Genomic DNA, 12,794 nt, shown 5'->3' on the forward strand with positions numbered 1-12,794 from the left:
CAAACTTCCCTACTCCATGTAGCTCCTGATACTACATACACAAGAGCCTATCTCTCACTCACCCTCAGTAGGAAAACAGAAGAATTTTTGGAGAAGAAACTTAAAAAAATCATAATTTTCTATTATCTTTTAAAGATTTATTTTTAGTTCTACTTGGATAATAAGGAAAGAATTTTTGTGCCCTTCAACATATTTGAACATTTGAACATATTATTTTCTTATAAATAATTGACACCCCTTTAACCAGTGATGACAAAATCTTATTCCATAGTTGAGAGAGAAATAGCCCCCAAATCTAAATGCTTTTTTAACATTTGTACCTAATCTAATCTAAATTGTAATGAAGTAATCAAGCAATACATATAAATAGCTATTATCAGATGCTTTCCTATTTATTTCCATAAAAGGAAGAGCTTAAGTTACTTAGAAGGCTCAATATTCTGAATACTGGGGTCACCCTAATGAAGGAAAGGGGCACACAATTGGAGGCTGAAAATGACAGTGGTAAATGTGTAAATTTAGACAAAAATCATAGCCATGCTTGGTTATCTTTGACAGACAGAGTTTTTACAGACTTTGCCTAGGAACAGAGAACAGGTGGCACTGAATCAGAGATGTGCCCTGTGTCAGTCCTTCAAGGGTGCTCCAGGCCTTCAAGCACAGCAGGATGAGGATCCTGCTATAGACTGAATGCTTGTGTCCAAGCAAAATTTTTTATGATAAATCCTAATCCTCAGTGTGATGGTATTTGGAAGTGAGGTCTTTGAGCACTGGTAGGTCATGAAAGAGAAACCAACATAAAGGAGATTTGTGACCTTATAAAGGAGATTCCAGAAAGCTAACTGGCTTTTTCCAACATGTGAGGTCATAATGAAAAGATGGCTGTCTATGAACCAGGAAGCAGGCTCTCAGCAGACGCTGAGTCTTCCAGTGCCTTGATTTTAGAATTCCTTGACTCCAGAACTGTGAGATATTAATGTGTACTATTTATAAGCCATTCAGTTTATGATTTTCTGTTGTAACAGCTTGAATGGATTAAGATAGACCCATGGGTGTTGCTGCCACCACCTTTAGGCATGCTACCTCTGTTTCCCTCTACTATCTACTATGTCTTTTAAAAAAATAGATCATTTTTTATATTTAGAGGAATAATTAACCAAGTATTATTGTTCTTAAAATAAAAATTAATTAATTCTTTGATCAAATGATAAGAGTTTGGTAAACTGCTTCAGCTCAGCCTGACTATAGCACCAGAAGGAACAGCTTGTATAAATACAGTTCTCTCTGCTGAGTGGAGTGAATTTCCTACTTAATTTTCAACCCTTTCTATTGGCTATTTTTCCAGAAATAATTCCATTTTGTGCCTATTTTGACGACTTATGATGATACCTACTTATAAAAATACTCACCACTCATAATTCTTCATATCATCTGTGCCCAAGTACACATATGGGCACATGAAACAGACTGAATCTAAGGGTCTGAGAAGAAAGTGGGCTTACATAAAAATTGTTTTACAAAATCTCTTCCTTGGTTTAATAATGTATTTATTTAGGTGCCAGCCAAAATTGCAAAGATCATGACATATTCTGATTGATATTTTATGGGTTAACACATTGGTCATTTACTTTAAGAATACATCATAGAAGTCTTCTCCCCTCAGTTCAGATACTAAATTAGACACAAACTTGACTGTAACAAGTCACAGAGGGAAGGGATATCAAGAAATACATACTATTTTCCCCCAAATTTCCTCATGACGTTGAATATAAATGTCTTTCTCATTTACACTTCTGGGGTTAATATTATTGGTCAAATGTCTTACAGTAATTTCAAGTCCATAGAAAAACAAAACAAAACAAAACAAAAACTTTGCCTAAAATTTCATATGTTAGAAAATTGCATATTTTTTGTTAATTGTCAATTCACTGGACTATTAAATCCACTTTAGTCTGTATTTTGAGGAGTGATCTAAAGAAACTGTGAAAATATCTCATGTTGTTAACAGGAGGGGCAGCTTAAACTATAAACAACTTGTTAGCACAGGTTTTAAACCTTTAAATATTCTTTTGGTATGAATCATGTTTCAAAGCCGGTCTTCCATATTATTTCTAAATGTACAAAAACAGAATCAATTGGTTCCTGGAGCCAGCTTCATAAACTCAGCCCTCAGTATTTTCTTCCCTTAGTTTATCAATTTCTTCAGGCTGGGTGACAAGAATATCCCCATCCCCTGTTCTTGTCCAAAAGGAAATGGAGTACTACAGATGCATTCCAAGGTATTTGGAAACCTCATTCTAACATAAGGATCATTCCTCCTATTGGAGGGAACACTGCGGAACCACAGATGGTTCAGGAACAAGCAACTGGGCCAAGTTTTAACATTTTAGTGTTGCCACATTGGGTTTTGTTTCCTACTAATAATGCAGCCAAGTATCTTGAAGCTCTTGCCCCTAACAGGAGGCTGCTTCTCAGTGGTCCTTACTCAGGGATTAGGATCCTATTTTTTTCCTTCATTAGATGGATATTAAGTCAATGCACTGCCTAATAATATTTGGCCCAAACATGTCATTCCTTATTTTTAAGTTGGACAACTTATAGCTCCAGGAAACATAAATAATTGAAAAGCACTTTATATTTTATCAGTTTCTCACAACACTTTTATGAAGTGGGGTAGTATTACTGAGATATCATTGCAAATGCAATGATGGGTGATATGTTTCCTTTTCACATAATGAACTGCAAAATAAGGTCACCAAGGGAAAATCTGGAATCCATTAGAATTTTTCTTTTAAAACTAATCACTATCATTTACAAGCAAATAATAAATCACCTTAAATTGAATGTAGCCTGCATTTATGTCTATAGAGTAGTAAGTGCAGAAGAGGGTTGGTCCCCCAGTGACCCAGGAGAGGGAAGGTCAAATCTGCCTGTACCCATATTGTAAGAAGCTGAAAGAAATCCTGGAATCTTATGGGATTCTAGCTCATACTTTCTAAGGTATGTATTTTTTTTACATCATGAATTGCAAAGGGAGATCTGTGGAAAGTCTCAGATCCTAGTCAGGTGAGCCACAGCAGTAGAGGCCATGACTCACTGGCTAAGGTGATGTTTATTTGCTTTGTGCTGTGCCACTTTCTCAGCTCCTCTGGGTCCTTTTCTTCCAAATTGAAAGCAGTCCCTAAAAATGAGAAATAAACTAATAGGAAAAGTCATTTCTTTAAGGACTAGGTTACTAAAAGAGCCTGCATTTCTGTTCCTGGCATTTTCCTCTTGCCTAGCCCTAGCCTACTGCCACTGGTGTGCCACTTTGTTTATTGGAGTGGACAAAATGCATCTTCCTTTACAGTTGAGCTGTTGAATGCCAGCTATGTTGTGTGCTAAGGCTCTGTCTAATATTGGAGCTGCTAAATCTGTAAGGACACAGCATGAAGCAGAAAGTGCACATTCAAATAAGAATTCCCTGAGTGCACACTCTGATGGTCCAGCATGGCAGGTTCCCAGTGGAGAAGAGAGAAACACAAGGATGGGCTCTGACTTCCCCTTTAACCCCCTTCTCCTGAGTCAGAATGAGTAGCAGTGGGATAGTGAAGAAGTACAAAGAAGTAATCTGAATTACTTCTGAACTTGTGCCAGCATGTCTATACAATCCTTTAATCAACACCAGTTTCCTAGTCATTTAAGTAGCTTCATTTATTGCTTCATTCTAGAAGTACATCTGGGAACTTTCCAAACATACAGACTCTAAGCATTCTAAAAGCTAAGTAAAGATAAGTCCCAGTAAGTAGCTCTTCAGTCGTGGGTTTATGTGATGGTGAACTTTGTCTTTTCTTTGGTGACAAGTTTACTAAGAACAGACCACTACAACTCCTCTGGTTCTATCTTTGTGGTTCAGATAGAGAGGCATTAAAATAACCCAAGATATGTCACAGCCTTTCTGTCTAAAATATCTTTAGATGGCATGTCCTCAGTTGTAAATCTATTTCTTGCAAAAGGAGCTCCTAGGTTGGAAATTTTCCCATACCTTTACATTAAGGCTTTCTTTGAAATATTAGAAATTATCTCCAATTCTAACCCTGTCTATTTTATTGACAGAGACATGGAAAAGTGAGGGATATGGAGAAAAAATAATTGCATGCTAAGTTCCCAGTCTTCTAGAAAAAGCGTAATGAAATGTGTTGCTATTAGATAAATTAATAGATTATTATAATATTTTTTTCTAAAGAAGTTGGTAATACCTGAATCTTGTTCCAGATAAACCACTTGCATCTTCCTGATCTCCAGTAAAAGTGAATATACAGAATATAATCAGCAGAGCAAGGCAAATAACATGTGAATCTTTGACCCCAATTGAGGCAGGCTCTTGAGGACATCATTGTACCCTAGTGTTGGTGGGCTCAAGAGGTTATTATCGACCTGATCCCACAGCTGATCTTTATGATGAGTTATTTGGTCCAAAGTCACAGGCCCTGGGAGCTGTTTGCCAGGTGGTGTGTATGACATTATTACCTCTACAGGCAAAACAAAACAAACAAAAAAACAAAACAAAACAAAAAAAAAAAAACTTGGTGAAGAGGAATACTATACTGATACCTTATAATCTTGATGTGTTTCATTCACTGGGGCTGATTCAGTAATAGCTTAAATTCTTCGGATTGTACAGGTGGTGAAGACAGAATGTAGCCTGTCAAAAAGCAGATTTATTGACTGTGGATGCAGAAAACGCAGGGTTTTAGTTGATGGGTAACTGAAAGCAGGAGCTCCATACCTCTTGACTGGATCATCTCCTTCTGCATTTTCCTTGAAAGTGAGGCATGGTGCTTACACATTTGTGTTAACTTCCTTACAAGTCACTGCCAAAGAGGAAAGGATGTACATGTTTCCTGGCTTCCATTTAGAAATCCTAGGGGCACTTTTAATAGGGCCAACTTGAGTCCTTCCAGCAATTATTGTGGCCAGGGAGATGAAAGACAGTGATGGATCTGTCAGATTTTGATACTGTAATTTCCAAGGGTTAAGTTCAGCTGTCAGTGTACATATGGACTTAGGGGATAGATGCTGTACAGAGAGCAATTGCTGATGTTGGTCTGGCACCTTTATGTCTGTTTACAGCCATTGTCCAGGATGTAACGAATTAGATCACTACTTTTTGCCTTGGGTGAATTAAGTGTAGTGAGAGAGGAATGGAGGACTCAAAATAAAGCTTTTCTTTTTCCTTCCTTCCTTCCTTCCTTCCTTCCTTCCTTCCTTCTTTCCTTCCTTCTTTCCTTTTTTTTTCTTTAATAGGGAAAATTCACATATTTCTAATTCTCTTTGGCAGAGATTTTAAGAGCATATTTGAAGTGTGAAGAGTTTGGAAATAAGGCAGCATTGAGGTTCCTTTGTACTTCTCTGCCTTACTGGTTTTGATAGTGCGTCTTGAGGTTTCACTAGTATGCTTTTATCAGTACACGATGCTACATGTACTTTTATTTTCCCCAGTGACCATAATTGCAATTTGGTATTTACAAACAAAATTGCTTCACAGAGCTAGAACAAACAATCCTAAAATTTGTTTGGAACTGCAAAAGATCCTGAATAGCCAAAGCAATTCTGAAAAAGAAAAACAAAACTGGAAGCATCATGATTCCAGATTCCAAGCTATATTACAATGCTGTAGTCATCAAGACAGTATGGTACTGGCACAAAAATAGATACATAGATCAATGGAACAGAATAGAAAACCCAGAAATGGACCCACAACAATATGCTCAACTTATCTTCAATAAAAAAGGAAAGAATATCTAATGGAAAAAAGGTAGTCTCTTCAATAAATGATGCTGAGAAAATTAGACAATGAATGCAGAAGAATGAAACACATCAAAGAAGGCAAAGGGAACAAAAACAAACATGAACTATTGGGGCTTCATCAAGAAAAAAACCTTCTGCACAGCAAAGAAAACAATCCACAAAACTAAAAGGCAGCCTACAGAATGTGAGAAGATATTTGCAAATGATATATCTGATAAAAAGTTAGTATCCAAAATTTATAAAGAACTTACCAAACTCAACACCCAAAAAACAAATAATCCAGTGAAGAAATGGGTAGAAAACATGAATAGACACATTTCCAAAGGAGACATCCAGATGGCTAACAGACACATGAAAAGAAGCTCAACATCACTCGTCGTCAGGGAAATACAAATCAAAACCACAATTAAGTGCCTCTTTACACTGTCAGAATGGCTAAAATTAACAACACAAGAAACAACAGGTGTTGGTGAGGATGTAGAGAAAGGGGAACCCTCTTGTGCTGTTGGTGGGAATGCAAACTGGTGAAGCCACTTTGGAAAACTGTGGTGGAGGTTCCTCCAAAAATTAAAAATAAAACTACCCTATGATACCACAATTGCACTACTAGGTATTTACCCAAAGGATGCAAAAATAATGATTCTAAGGGTTAAATGCTCCTCAGTGTTTATAGCACCATTATCAACAAGAGCCAGACTATGGACACAACCCAAATGTCCATCGACTGATGAATGGACAAAAAAGATGTGGTATGTATGTACAATGGAATATTACTCACCCATCCAAAAGAAAGAAATCTTGCCACTTGCAATGACATGGATGGAGCTAGAATGTATTATGCTAAGCAAAATATGTCAATCAGAGAAAGAAAATACCACATGATTTCACTAATAGGTGGAATTTAAGAAACAGATGAATATATGGGAAGGAAGAGAAAAAGAGAAGAGAGGGAAACAAACCACAAGGGACTTTTAACCATAGAGAACAAACTGAGGGTTGATGGAAGGAGGTGGGTGGGAAATGGACTAGATGGGTGATGGGTACTAAGGAGGGTACCTGTAATGAACACTCAGTGGTGTATGTGATTGATAAATCACTGAATTCTACTCCTGAAACCAATACTGCTGTATAAGTTAACTAAAATTCAATTTAAGAAAAGAATTCTTTGATACTAATTTTTTTTAATGAAAACAAAAGTTTTTATTGATTACCTCTTGGTATGAACCACAAGCAACAAAGCTGAGGGCTCTTTTTGTTTCTGCTTTTTTTTTCTTTTTCACTCTCTACTCAGACTGAATTAAAAATTTAATTTTAGTTAAGAACTGTCAAAACTAGAAGGCTCAGAAATGTCACAGGTCACACTTAAGTGACAGTGACGGCACTAGAATCAGGATCTTCTGGCTCTCAATTCAGTATCATGTACAGCTTTGCTGTATCATCAAGCCTTGTGACTTATCCATGCAAAGTTTAGTATTATAATTAAAAAAGAAACAAAATAAGGTCTATATACTAAATATTTAATGATTTGTATGATAGTTTCAGTGTGTGGCAAATGGACACAATGAATAAGCAGTTTATATAGATTCTTATTATTCATAATATCGCTATGTACCCAAACCAAACATTTCTAATCTCATATTAGCTTCCTATTGCTGCTGTAACAAATTGCCACACAAATAGTGGCTTAAAAGAAGATGAATCTATTAATTCTGGAGGTCAGAAGCCCTAAAATGAATGCATTGTTGGGCCTGCCTTCCTTCTGGAGGCTCTAGGAAAGAATACATTCTTTGTCTTTTCCAGGGTCTAAAGATTACTCACATTCCTAGGTTTATGGTCCCAAATCACTCCAACTCATGTTTTGATCACATCTCCTCCTCTGATCTGGACTCCCCCCTCTTCTTTCTGTAATTTATAAGGACTTTTGTGATTAGATTGGGCTCCCTAGATAATCCAGAATAATTATCCCAAGATCCTTAACCATAGCTATAAAATTCCTTTCCATGTAAGTTAAAATAGTCATGGATTCCAGGCATTAGTACTTAGACATCTTTGGGGCCTGTTATTTTGAATACCACAAGGACTATTTAGGAATAAACAGAGAAATCTGAAAAAAGAAGCTCCAATGTCCCTCAGAATTTCTGGGTGTGTAGCCCATATTTTAACAGGAAGGTTCCATGCAGAACACCCAGGTAGTGAGAATCCTCCCCTTTCCTGACTCACTCAAGCCAATTAGTCTATTAGGTGGGGTTTTCAGTGGGGGTTTTCAATAGAGACAAGGATGTGTGGAAAGGGAGTTCTTTTAAGTGTGCAGACAAGCTGAAGATCTGCTGCCTGGGGCTCTGTATAAACTAAGGAGAATGAGAACACATTCCTCATGAGGGACAGGAGGACAGAAATGTTGGGAGAATGATGGACTTGCTGTGAGGTTATTATCTCAAAGATAAAGGAAGACTTTGCTATTGCTTCCTTTTCATTATTGAGCACTTTTTTTCTCTTTTTTTATGTCTTATTATTTTATTATTATGGCAGAACATTTATTATCAGATGGCCACGGTTAAAATAGGCTATGTTCCTCAGGTTGTTCACGCAAGCAGAAATATATGCCCCTACTACTGGCCAGGTGGGCTGGGAGAACTGCTAAGGATACCCAGAGGGTTAGCCTGCAGCTGAAGCAGGGGGCAGGCTCTGCACCCCTCACATTTCTTATGCGTCCCTGATTGGTATACAATCAACACACAATGACAGGAATAAAATCTCTCTCTTTAGGGAGGGCAAATGTCTTTAATGGTTACTCACATTAAATAAGCATTTGTAAGTAGGACTGTGTTTGTCCAAAGTATTGCTGAATAACTCCAGGTGTATCAATTCATTTCTCCAGTGGAATCAGAAAGCAGCCAGCAATCTGTCCCCAAATGGATAGCAAGTCAGGGAGTTCCCTAGAGACTGGATCAAGAGTCTTTCCCATGGTGAGGAGCGCATAGGTGGCTCAGTTGGTTAAGCGTCTGACTCTGGATTTCGGCTGAGATCATCATCTCATGGTTTGTGAGATTGATTCCCATGTTGGGCTCTTCACTGACATCACTGAGCTTGCTTAGGATTCTCTCTCTCTTTCTGCCCCCTTCTCTAAATAAATAAATAAAAAAATAAATATTGAAAAAAATATTAAAAGCAAAAGAGTCTTTCCCATGGTGAACAGGAAGTCAAGTAAATGAAGTGAAACATGAATATTCTCTTAAGAGATGAACAAACGGGCTCTCTGGGTCCTAGGGCATTAATGACAGGTGTCTATGTAATAGGTTCAAAGTCAGACTGTATCTCTTAAATAATAAGGACCTGCGGATTATCAGATCAAGACTCCAGTATGTATTTGAGCCCTGTAAGAAACTAGTCATATCCTGAATCCACACTCAGCTAAGCAGCCTCCAACTTCACCTCCCTTGAGATTGTTCCTGAAGTAGTCCTGTGCACATGAGGGCTTTGACTTTATTGGACATCATGAAATCAGCTTTCTTGAAAGCCTGGGTAAAGTCCTAGGTTTGGGATGCTATTCTGAGAGAGTGAGGGTATTATTTGGTCAGTGCTGCTGTGTGCTCACCTCTGAGCAATGCATATTTGTTTCCTGTCTTTACATATATTTTAAAAGAATCTCCATTTTTATCCATACATCCAGAAAGACTTGTATGGAACATAGGACAGGGAGATGCCACCTAACTGACCACCTGCTTCTCATTAATGCATTGTGTGTCAGAGTTCCAGGGTATTCCAGAGGCTGAACTGGATGCCTCAGGGTCTTGCAGCAGAGTAATGAAGCAGCTGCAGAGCCAGTACCTGTATTTCAGATAGACTATTGTAACCTGATGGTTTCCCCACTTGTCATACTGAACATCACCCTCAGATCCATCCATCCACACACCACTTTATTGTGTTGCTCACCGTAGAGGAAAGCCCAGTGTAGAAGCTTGCCGACAAGCCTGATTGCTGCTGCCTTGGCCCTGTGGGAAGTTTGCCTTGGTGGCTTTTCATGGCCCTTTAGAAACCACTTTGCCATTAATCCTTCCCTCTCTTATCTCATATGCTCATGTTACATTCTGGCAGTTCAAAATCCCCACCTTTTCTGATCCAGGTTTGTGTTTCAATTGCAAAATGTCTACAGCCTCATCCAGTCCTGTGTCCTCAACATACTATAGTACCTGGGGCCTGATCAAGGTAGCTCATTTCTGAAAATGAGCTGAAACTTACTAAGTTGGTGTTTTAATTTCCTGAAAAAGATACTGGCTGAGTTGAAGAATCATCCTGTAAAATTCAAAGATTCGACATTTCAACAACGTGGCACGGTTTGTCTCCCATACCTTTTTAGGGAAAGCAGACCAGGTGCATGGTGTAGGTAGAGGAGAGAGAGTGACTGTCTGGGTGAGTGGACTCTGGGAATGGTGCAGAAGCACATTTCCCTCACTTAGTTGTGTTCAGCAAATGAGCAGGTGCAAAGTTATTTTTAATTGAGTTCTACCCCAGGGGCCTACAGTGAACTGAAGCTGTCTGTTGTGACCAGCTTTCTGCACATTCAGAGCTACTCATGGACCCCACAAGGAAACTTTTCAGTTCATCAACTGTGTCATCTATAAAGATAGAAAGCATTATAGAAAAAAAATACTAATCACTCTAAAACAGTCCTCAAAAGAGCACAGAGATAAAACCCAATATTTCTGGTTGACAACTGGCTAATGCAATAATTGCACTCTGCAATAGAACTTTCCATGGTGATGGAATGTTCTATTTCTGCTCTGTTACTGAGCACTTGAATTATGGTTTGTGTGATTAGGGAACTAAATTTTGTATTTAATTTAATTTTAATTTAAGTAGCCAGATGTGGCTGGTGGCTATTATACTGTAGAGTGCCAGGGTAGTGTGGTTTGGATTATGCCAATAAAATATATGCTAATAGCTACAGAATTGAATGTAATTACTTAAGAATATTCCTCTTGCTAATCTGCTGTATATTTGGGATGTCCTATTATTTCTAATAAAAAAATGAGTGTAATAGGACTTGATACGTTTTACCACTTTAATAAAATGCTTTTCATGTTGTGCTTATATTTGGATAAGTAAAGAAGATTATAGCTGTAAACTATATTTTAAGCTAGTGTAACTTCCAACGGAGATAAAATAACTCTGTCTTTTTCCATACATGAGGTTAATGAAACACTATTATGCCTTTTACACTTATTTGAGGAGATTTTGATTGCTAAAATAAAGAGAAAGAAAAGGATTTTAAAAATGTTGTGTTTGTATATCATTTCAAAAATAGAAACTTTGGGAGGAGAAAAAATTATCAATTACAATTACTTCTAGTAGCATGGAAGTTAAGAATACCAGTCCATACACCACTGAAAGTGTTTTATTCTATCAGGCTGTTGCTGAAATTTGTATTTCCCTAGCAACAAAGCAGTAGATAGGTTTTTCCTTCCAAGGTAATTAGGCATGTACTGACACACAACCACATTTTATGCTATTCTACACAGTGAAATAACAACAACTAACATTTATTTAGTACTCGCTAAGAGTCAGGCACTATTCTTTGCAATTTACATGTATTAACTCTTTTTAACCTTATTACTGTTATTATTCACATTTTATGGTTGGATAAAGAGAGAAGTGGGGTATGTTTCCCAAGGTTACAAAGTAGTAAACAAAGAGGTCTCTAATTTTGTGATTTTATTCACAGGTTAACATAGATATTTAGTTTCTACGACTTGATTATAATTGTACTAAGCCATGACGATGTAAAACCGAAGAAAACATTTTTTTCCATACTTCTGGTCTATTCACAGATATAGTTAAGTAAACCAAAAGATAAAATATATTGTAAAAGAAGTGGTTAACAATGTTACATTTTTGCAGTTACATCCCCTACTCCCATGCACCTTTTTTTTTTCCTTTTGTTGCAATCTGGTTCCTTCCGCTTATAGATCTGTCTGTGGGGACTGTTGACTAGTAAAGTCTGGGGGAGATACATACTTGAACAGAGCTATTCACATGTGGCCTAAAATCAGAAGATATCTTCATCACCTGAAAACTGGCTAGAAAATTCAAGTTCCCAGACCCCCTCCCAGTGATACTCATTCAAATAGATGATGAAGGCGAGGTGCCTTTTGGGTCTGGCTTCTTTCACTTAGCAAAATGCATTTAAAGTTCATCCTTTTTTAAAATGTTTATTTATTTATTTTGAGAGAGAGAAAAAGATAGTGAACCAGGAGGGGAAGAGAGAGAGAGGGAGACAGAGAATCCCAAGGAGGCTCTGCAGCTGTCAGCACAGAGCGCCGCAACGTGGGGCTCAAACTCGTGAACCATGAGATCATGACCTGAGCCAAAACCAAGAGTCTGACCCTTAACTGATTGAGCCACCCAGGCACCCCAAGATTCATCCATATTCTTAAGTGCATCAGTAGCCCATTACTATTAATTGCTGAGCATTATTACATTTTATGACTATTTTGCAGTTTGTGTATCCATTACAAGTGAAAGGGTATCTTGCCTATTTATAGTTCCAGCTATTATGAAAAAAAGCTGCCATAAACATTTGCATACAGGATTTTGGTGAGCAAAGTCTTTCAATTCACTTGGATAAACACCCAGGAGTGGGATTGCTTGATTTTTTAATAAGTGTATGGTTTTATTTTATAACAAGCTGTTTTCCAAATTGGCGGTCTCATTTTGCATTTCCACCAGTGATGAATGAGATTTCCTGGTGTCCTGCATCATTGCAAATATTTGGTATTGTCCTTGTTTGTTTTGCCCTTCTAATAGGTATTTAGTGGTATGTCATTATGGTCTTAATTTTTCATTTCCCCAATGACAAATATTGTCAACATGGTCAAATAAGCTTCTTGTTATATACTTATTTGCCAACTTTATATTTTATTTGGTGAAGTGTTTACTCAGATATTTTGCCCAATTTTCAAAATTGTATGCTTTAGCTTTTTATTGTTGAATTTTAAGAGTTCTTT

The 12,794-nt window shown here is 37.4% G+C and overlaps 1 long non-coding RNA gene across 3 annotated transcripts in view; it reads left to right on the top strand.

Annotated features, from left to right (window-relative positions):
• The first annotated feature begins 353 nt into the window (after window positions 1-353).
• The window catches only part of LOC102899278, a 49,525-nt gene continuing 37,084 nt past the window's right edge, over window positions 354-12,794 (top strand). The window contains exon 1 of one of the 3 annotated variants that reach the window (XR_006598982.1): window positions 354-965. This is a non-coding gene — a long non-coding RNA (uncharacterized LOC102899278). The remainder of the gene's footprint in view (window positions 966-12,794) is intronic. The other 2 variants (XR_006598983.1, XR_002158169.3) reach the window with 2 other exon arrangements.

The sequence above is a fragment of the Felis catus genome, chromosome B3, assembly GCF_018350175.1.
Source record: "Felis catus isolate Fca126 chromosome B3, F.catus_Fca126_mat1.0, whole genome shotgun sequence".
Lineage (NCBI taxonomy): Eukaryota > Metazoa > Chordata > Mammalia > Carnivora > Felidae > Felis > Felis catus.